This window comes from Merops nubicus, unplaced genomic scaffold, assembly GCF_000691845.1.
Source record: "Merops nubicus isolate BGI_N331 unplaced genomic scaffold, ASM69184v1 scaffold22078, whole genome shotgun sequence".
NCBI classification, from domain to species: domain Eukaryota; kingdom Metazoa; phylum Chordata; class Aves; order Coraciiformes; family Meropidae; genus Merops; species Merops nubicus.
This window is the reverse complement of record NW_008623941.1, coordinates 2044-9009: the sequence shown is the minus strand read 5'-3', so window position 1 is coordinate 9009 and position 6966 is coordinate 2044. Positions and strand designations below refer to the sequence as shown.

The window sequence follows — 6966 nt, the reverse complement described above, 5'->3', positions numbered from 1 at the left end:
ATCTATGGTTCAGAAGTAACTGAATCAAGGGACTAGGCATGTTTTAAGCACTTGAATTAGATTTCTCAGTTGTGCATATTAACCTCAGTGTTTCAGTTGTGTTCTGGACATTGGCTTTTTTCACACTGCTTAAATACCTCTTCTCTTAGGTCTTAACAGTGACCAAAGGCTCTTCACTGTCCCTGTTGATTGTAGCTTACTTTTTTTTTCCCTTTAGAATATCTTCTTACATGTTCTGGATATATCTCACCCCAAGGAAATCTGGAAGTTTGCTGAAAAATTCAAAAATGAACATAAATTAAATGTGTTGGTAAGTTTGCATACTTAAATCATGTGTCTGTCTTTGGAGTGCAGAGCCTGTGAACTTGTCCAACAGGTAGTGTAGAAATCATGATTTGGCCCACAGTTCTCTGCTTGATTTTTCTCTCTACATGTTTCTGCAGTAGTTTTCATGATCTATTTGCTCTTGTCCATTCTCAGTTCACATGCAGAGATACACTGCAAAAAAGAGACAACCAGAATTTTTTAGCTGTGTCTTCTGAGGTCCTTACCACACATTTTCTGTTTGACTTCCATTTCTAACAACTTTGTCTCTCTTAAAGCTGGTCCTTCTTCAAGATGAAACTTTTAGAAAGTCTCATCAGAGCAGTGTAAAACAGAGCCAGGGAGAGAGCAAACAGTGAAGCATTGTGGCTGGTAAGGGGCTCAGCACACTTTCCCCTTTATTTAGCAGTGAAAATCTGCCTGGAGGGGCTGCACTAAAACTGAGGCACCTGGAGCAGTTGTTTTGGTGTTTACTAGATAAGGAAATTCTGATAGAAATGGTTTGGGTTGGAAGAGGCCTTAAAGATGACCTAGTTCCAGCCCCCCTGTCATGGGCAGGGATGGCTCCCTCTAGACCAGGTTGCTCAAAGGCCCATCCAGCCTGGTCATGAACAGCTCCAGTGATGGAGCATCCACAGCTTCCCTGGGCAACCTGGGCCAGTGTCTCACCACCCTCATGGTGAAGAACTTCTTCCTGATTTCTAATTTAAATCTATCTTCCAGTTTAAAGCCATTGCCCCTACTTGTATCACTACAAGCCCTTGTAAAAAGTCCCTTCCAAGCCTTTTTTTAGGCCCCTGTCAGGTACAGGAACATTGCAATAAGGTCTCCCTGGAGCCTTCTCTTCTCCAGGCTGAACAACCCAAACTCCCTCAGCCTGTCCTGGTAGGAGAAGTGCTCCAGCCCTCTGATTATCCTCATGACCCTTCTCTAGACCAGCTCCCACAGGTCCATGTCCTTGTGTTGGGGCCAGCAGAGCTGGATGCAGTACTCCAGGTGGGGTTTAGCACCTCTGCTGGTTACCTCTGCTCTTCTTAGGGCTAACTAGGATGCAGCAACCTGCTGACCTGGCTAATCTGTCAACTTTAGAGCTAATTCTTCTAATTTGCTGAGGTTGGAAGTTCCTGTGGGCCATTCTACTGCACGTTGCATAGCTTCCCATAGTGGATTTCCCCTTAGTGGAGACTACCTCACCACACACCATGGGTGATTTGGGGTCAGTGTGGTCTCCCAGATGACACAAACCACACTACATGTTCATGTTCTGATATCTCCTCTACAGCTCACATGTTACTTTCTGTGAGAAGAGAGTTTAAACATGTGGAGTAAGGCACTAGGACTGTTGGCTCTTAGTGAGCTGCTGGTGTTTGTGGGTTTGTTGGTAGATATTTGGGTAGGTTAGCTTTGTTTACAGTTGTCCTCTTGCAGATCAACAATGCAGGATGTATGGTGAATAATAGAGAACTAACTGAAGATGGACTAGAAAAAAACTTTGCAACAAACACTTTGGGTGAGTATTGAAGGCTTAGTTCTGAAATACTTATTTTGGTTGTAGAAGTGTGTTCTTACAGCTGAGTTCATGAGGTTCCTGCTCCAAGAGGGATCATACCATAGCTATGCTAGGGAAGGAGCAGGAAAGGAAAAGAAGAAATATTACAGCTTGTTTGGAGTGTCATTTTTAAAAGGCTTCCACTTTCCAGTTCTCATTTTGGTGCCTTTGTCATAGCAGCAGTGGACAAATGCAAATAGGATTTAATTTGATTCTGAAGCCTGCTAGTAAACTTTCTTTTCCCAAGCAGTGCTGCTGCTGCTGCTCCCTTTGCACATTCAAGCAGCTGCAACAGCTGGACAAGTGGCTGAGCACTCCACATACAAGGGACTTATCCCAAGAACTTCCCTTCTATCCCACCATGGTGGTGGTATGAGAGGAACACATTAAGGGAAGCAAATAAAGGGGGAAAGGAGAGATGGGGATGAGCAGGGAAGATGGTGACTGAAGTGGAAGGTTCCCCTGGAAAACCTTTGGAAAAGCTGTGAGCAAACAGCCAGCCAGCAGAGAGAAGAGCTGTCTGCAACCACCCCCACCTGCAGGGCTGGAACCTGCACCTTTTGTGGTGCCTCCATCAGCCAGCAGTCCTGACACTCTTCCCTCTGCCTCCAGGCAGGGTGGGTGGCTTTCTCAAGGGGCTGTCTTCAGCATATGGAGAAGGGACACATGAAGCAGGAGCTCTGTTGCTTCATTTCAGTTTCCTCTTGTTCATCAATATCTGGGACAAGGACAGGGGCAACTTAGGCTGTATAGGGCAGGCACTTAGAGAACTGAGAGCCTGGAAACCATGGCTGGGTTTTATTCTTAGCCTTTCTCCTGTGTTGCTTCCTTAGCTCCTGTTTACTTTTGAAACCAAACATTTTGGGTATAAATGTCTTGTGCTCAGCTGCCATGGTGCATATGGCTTGTTTTTCCTGCAAGCCTCACTACATTAAACTGATAATTAATTCAAATATAAAGGCACGGATTAATTCAAATTAATCTTTTCCTAACATTCTTCTACTTCTCATGGTCAAAATCCAAAATGAATTTTATTTTGCCATCAGATTTCCCCTGGCTGCAGTACAGGAACTTCTACCTTGAGAAATTTATTCTGTTTAAATGAGATTAACCCTCTTGTGGTCTTTCAAATGAGAATGCAGCAATGTGTAAAGGTGCAGTTCTTCCAGAGAGAAGCAGAGTGAGGCAAACACAACAGCCTGAACAAAAAAAGCATGTTGTGGTTTAGTTTTAAACACTGAGGAAATGAATTGCTGGGGAGCTGTACTAGGGCATTGCTTGCATTAGGTTTTATCACTCCAGTAGAAGCAGCAGGTTCTGCTTTCCCAGCTGTAAACCAGCCTCACTAGAGAGATACAGCTGCACAGGGGAAGCTGAATTACAATTGTAGCTCACTAAGAAAATGCCTGTGTTTTTATTTTATGACTGTTACCCATGAATCTCCTTCATTCACTTGTGTATCACTTGCTGCATGATTGTATCAGAAGGTCAAGGAGGTGATTGCACATTTAGGCAGAGAAGGTAAAACAGGTAGGTCATTCTTTGTTGCCCAACTTCTGCTGAGTTCAGACAAGGACTGGGTTGTTTGCTCAGACTGGTTGTCTCTAGGCAACAATAAGGATTAAATTTTGAAGCTTTTGGAAGAGAGTGGGGCTTGGTTGAGCTGGAAGAGGCTGTCTGTGCAGGAGAAAGCTGCTGTGCTTGCAGGTCAGACACACATGAAGGACAGATGTCATCCACAGTGCAGGGATTTTTCTTCAGAGATGGGATGATAAATCATATCTGCTGGAGTTGTACCAGGAGAAAGCCCAGCATTCAGTCTGAATTTCTCCATGCAGCTAAGTCATTTCCCCAAGCACCAGGTACCTTTGGGCATGCTTTACTTTGGAGAAGTTGTTTCTCTATCAGTAACTATCTGTGGTTATAGGTTCCTAGAGAAAAACTTGGCTAAATTAGATATGGCTGGTATATAGGTTGGCTGTAAACTAGAATGTGGTCTGAGAGAACAAACAGAATTCCCCTTTCTGCCTCTTTTGCCAGAAAAGCTGAAGCCTGAAGGGTGACATGGGCTCAGGGCCCCTTTTGAAAATCTGCAGCTGTCCTCCTCCTCAGCAGCATGGAGACAATAACACTTGACTGCCTCATTTCTGCAGAAATAATTTCTGAAAACAAAACAAAACAGGTTTTTTGTTTGTTTGTGAGTGGTTTGGTTTTTTTTTTTTCCCCAAATCTTCACATGCAAGATGTTCCTTCCATCTCTTTTCCTGTTTCTACCCTGGATCTTAGCTCTGGGCTGGGATGTGTGGGTTGTTTGATTCTAGCTGATCATCTGGGGTAATGTGGGCAGGTTTCCTGGGGAGCTGCTGATCCTGATGGGCAGATTTTATTTGGGTATCCTTTAGTCTGTGTGGTGTTACTCCTGGGTTTCCTCCTGTGGGCTGGCTGAAGGCTGGGCAGTGACAAGCCATCATTTCTTCTGCTGAGACTTGCAGAATTCAGAGTCGACACTTCTTTTGAAATTCAGTTTTATTTTCACTTGTTTCAGTAAAACTCCCAACAAAGACTGTTCCAACTGGCAGTATTCAGTCATCTTGGGGAAAAAAAAAAGAAGTCAGCATTGGTAGGGAAGTGGAGGCAAGAGCAGCATGTTTTTATTGAAGCACTAGGCATTTAGCTGAAGCAATCTTTGCTCCTTTCTTTATAGTCTGACTCACTTTACTTTTATTCAACACATCTTCTCGTTTGACATGGAAGAATGGCATAGATGTTACATTTTTATTGCTACTTACCAGCCAAGGGGATGCTAAACCACTCAGAGATAAATAAATGATGCTTCTAGAATGCATCTTTTCTTCAGTCTAACGTGCTCTCCTGTTTTAATAATATAGCCATGTGCCTTTACTCTTAGAGCAAGAAGGGGTAGGGCTGGAGGAAATGAGATGTGCTGTAGTGCTTCTGTAGTAGAGAGACATCTGTGGCACATGGTCTAACCTGTGTGGATGTCTGTCAGTCTCCTCCCTGTGCATCAGCCCTATCTAACTGGTGTTTGTAACTGGTGGACTGTTGTGAGCTGCTGAGGAGCCAGGCAGTTGGGCCACTGGCTGTCACTGTGCTATAAGGTCAGTGCCTGGTCTTTGGCAAACACCTTCCTTACCTGTGAAAAGGAGACTGTGATAGCAATTTTCTTCCTAAAGAGCTTTGAGACTTAGGGATGAGAGGTGCTATGTGAAAGGATAAGGTTGGACAGAATTGCAAATCAGCCAGGTCCACTGAAGCCTGGGCTCCCAGGACACAGAGGAACCCTTATTGAGCTGAGCTTTGTGATTCCAGGGAAATGGAAACCTTGGTTTTGTCTTTGGTGCTCATTAGCTCTTCCCAGACACTCTGTTATTGCTAGTGTGGTGGAATTGTCCCTCAGAGACAGCAGACTGAAATCTTCATTCCTGATCTTGTACCCAGCAAACAGACTCAGGGATGTCTCTTGTTTGGAGCTGCATCAATTGAAGGCTTGAAAAGATAACCAGGTCAAGGAAGAATGTCAGTTTGTGTTCTGTTTTTAAGACTTGGGCATAAGAAAAGTAAGCCAATTTAACTGATTTTACCAGATGAATGAGCCATTGAAATCTGTACAATCAAAGTTGGGTTGTGTTGGGGTTTTTTTTTTTGTTCCCACTTTTTTTCCCAGTTGAAATAACACTGTTCTGATAACACTGCAAAGCTCAGGCAGATGGAAAACTTCACTGAGTGTGCTGCTGGCTGCCTGCCCTTCTCTGAGTGCTAGCAGATTAAAAACCTCACCAGCAATTCACCACTAATTGCCAGATAGATAGAACATCAAGCAGAAACTCTTCTCAAATCCACCAATTCACTTGGGTCTGCCATAATTGCATCATCAATTAATTAGATGTTAAAAACGGGTAGTGGGTTTATAATATTACTTCTGCTGAAACCATAGTTTTCTTTATAAATCAACTTTAAAGTCTAGGTTTTGGGGTCACCTCAGATCTGTAAAGCAGACAGGAGGAGTATGTGCTCATGTACTATTATTATAGGTGATACCCTGTTGGTTTCCAAGTCTGAAATATAGGAATCCTCAGGAGCCTTCCATGTGTTAGCAGGCTAAAGCTGAGTTACAACACCAACATTTTGGAAATCTGCCTGTGCTGTGTTTGTTCCTATCTTCTGTTAGGGCTGTTTTATTTTATGCTTCATGTTCTGGTACAGAAAGATCTGTAGCCTTCTGTGGGAAGGACCAGAGTGTACTGCACTGTAGAGTTCTGTCCCTTGCACAGGGACAGCTGTCACTGTGGCCACGCTGTGGTAGAGGTGGTGAGACCCACAGTGACATAACTGTCCCAAAAACATGCAGAGCAACCTTCCTGCAGGACCTAACAATGGCATTTTCCACAGAGTCTCCTCAGCTTCTGCTTCAGGCTATGCAAAAGGCAGCCTGATTTTTATTTAGGATTTTATCATAGAATCATTTTGATTGGAAGAGACCTTCCAGATCTTTGAGTCTGACTCTTAACCCAGCACTTCCAAGCCCACCACTAAACTATGTCTCTAAGTGCCACATCTGCAGGGCTTTTTATTACCTCCAGGGCTGGTGACTCCACCACTTCCCTGGGCAGCCTGTTCCAGGGCTTTGCAACCCTTTTGTAGAAGAAATTTTTCCCAATATCCAACCTAAACCTCCCCTGGTGCAACTTGAGGTCATTGCTTCTTCTCCTGTCACTTGTAACGTGGGAGAAGAGACTGGCACCCACCTCACCACAGCCTCCTGTCAGGTATCAAAGCAGGCAGGCTGATTTTTGTAGGTTTTTAGGGGTTTTTTTGTTTGTTTTGTTTAGTTTTAAACAACTTAGCATACAAATGGAGTGGTTTATCTCCATAACAACTGTTCAATTTCTATGCTTGCATCATTCAAGTTCCACTCTGTGATTGTGATGGCTGCTCATACAGATTGACAGAAGAGTTCACTGTATGGAGTTAAAACCAGGAGCTGTTAATTAGAGCACAGTATCAGATTACTCAACTAAATTGAGAAGATCTCAGAGCAAGAGAAGCAATTACAAAACAGGCCACATGGGAAT

General features: G+C 43.7%; 1 long non-coding RNA gene across 1 annotated transcript; it reads left to right on the top strand.

Moving 5' to 3' along the window:
• Nucleotides 1–215: 215 nt before the first annotated feature.
• LOC103777694 lies at nucleotides 216–5783 on the top strand. Its single transcript, XR_608187.1, has 3 exons — nucleotides 216–310; nucleotides 1753–1834; nucleotides 5559–5783. It is a non-coding gene; the product is annotated as an uncharacterized LOC103777694 (long non-coding RNA).
• The last annotated feature ends 1183 nt before the right edge of the window (nucleotides 5784–6966 follow it).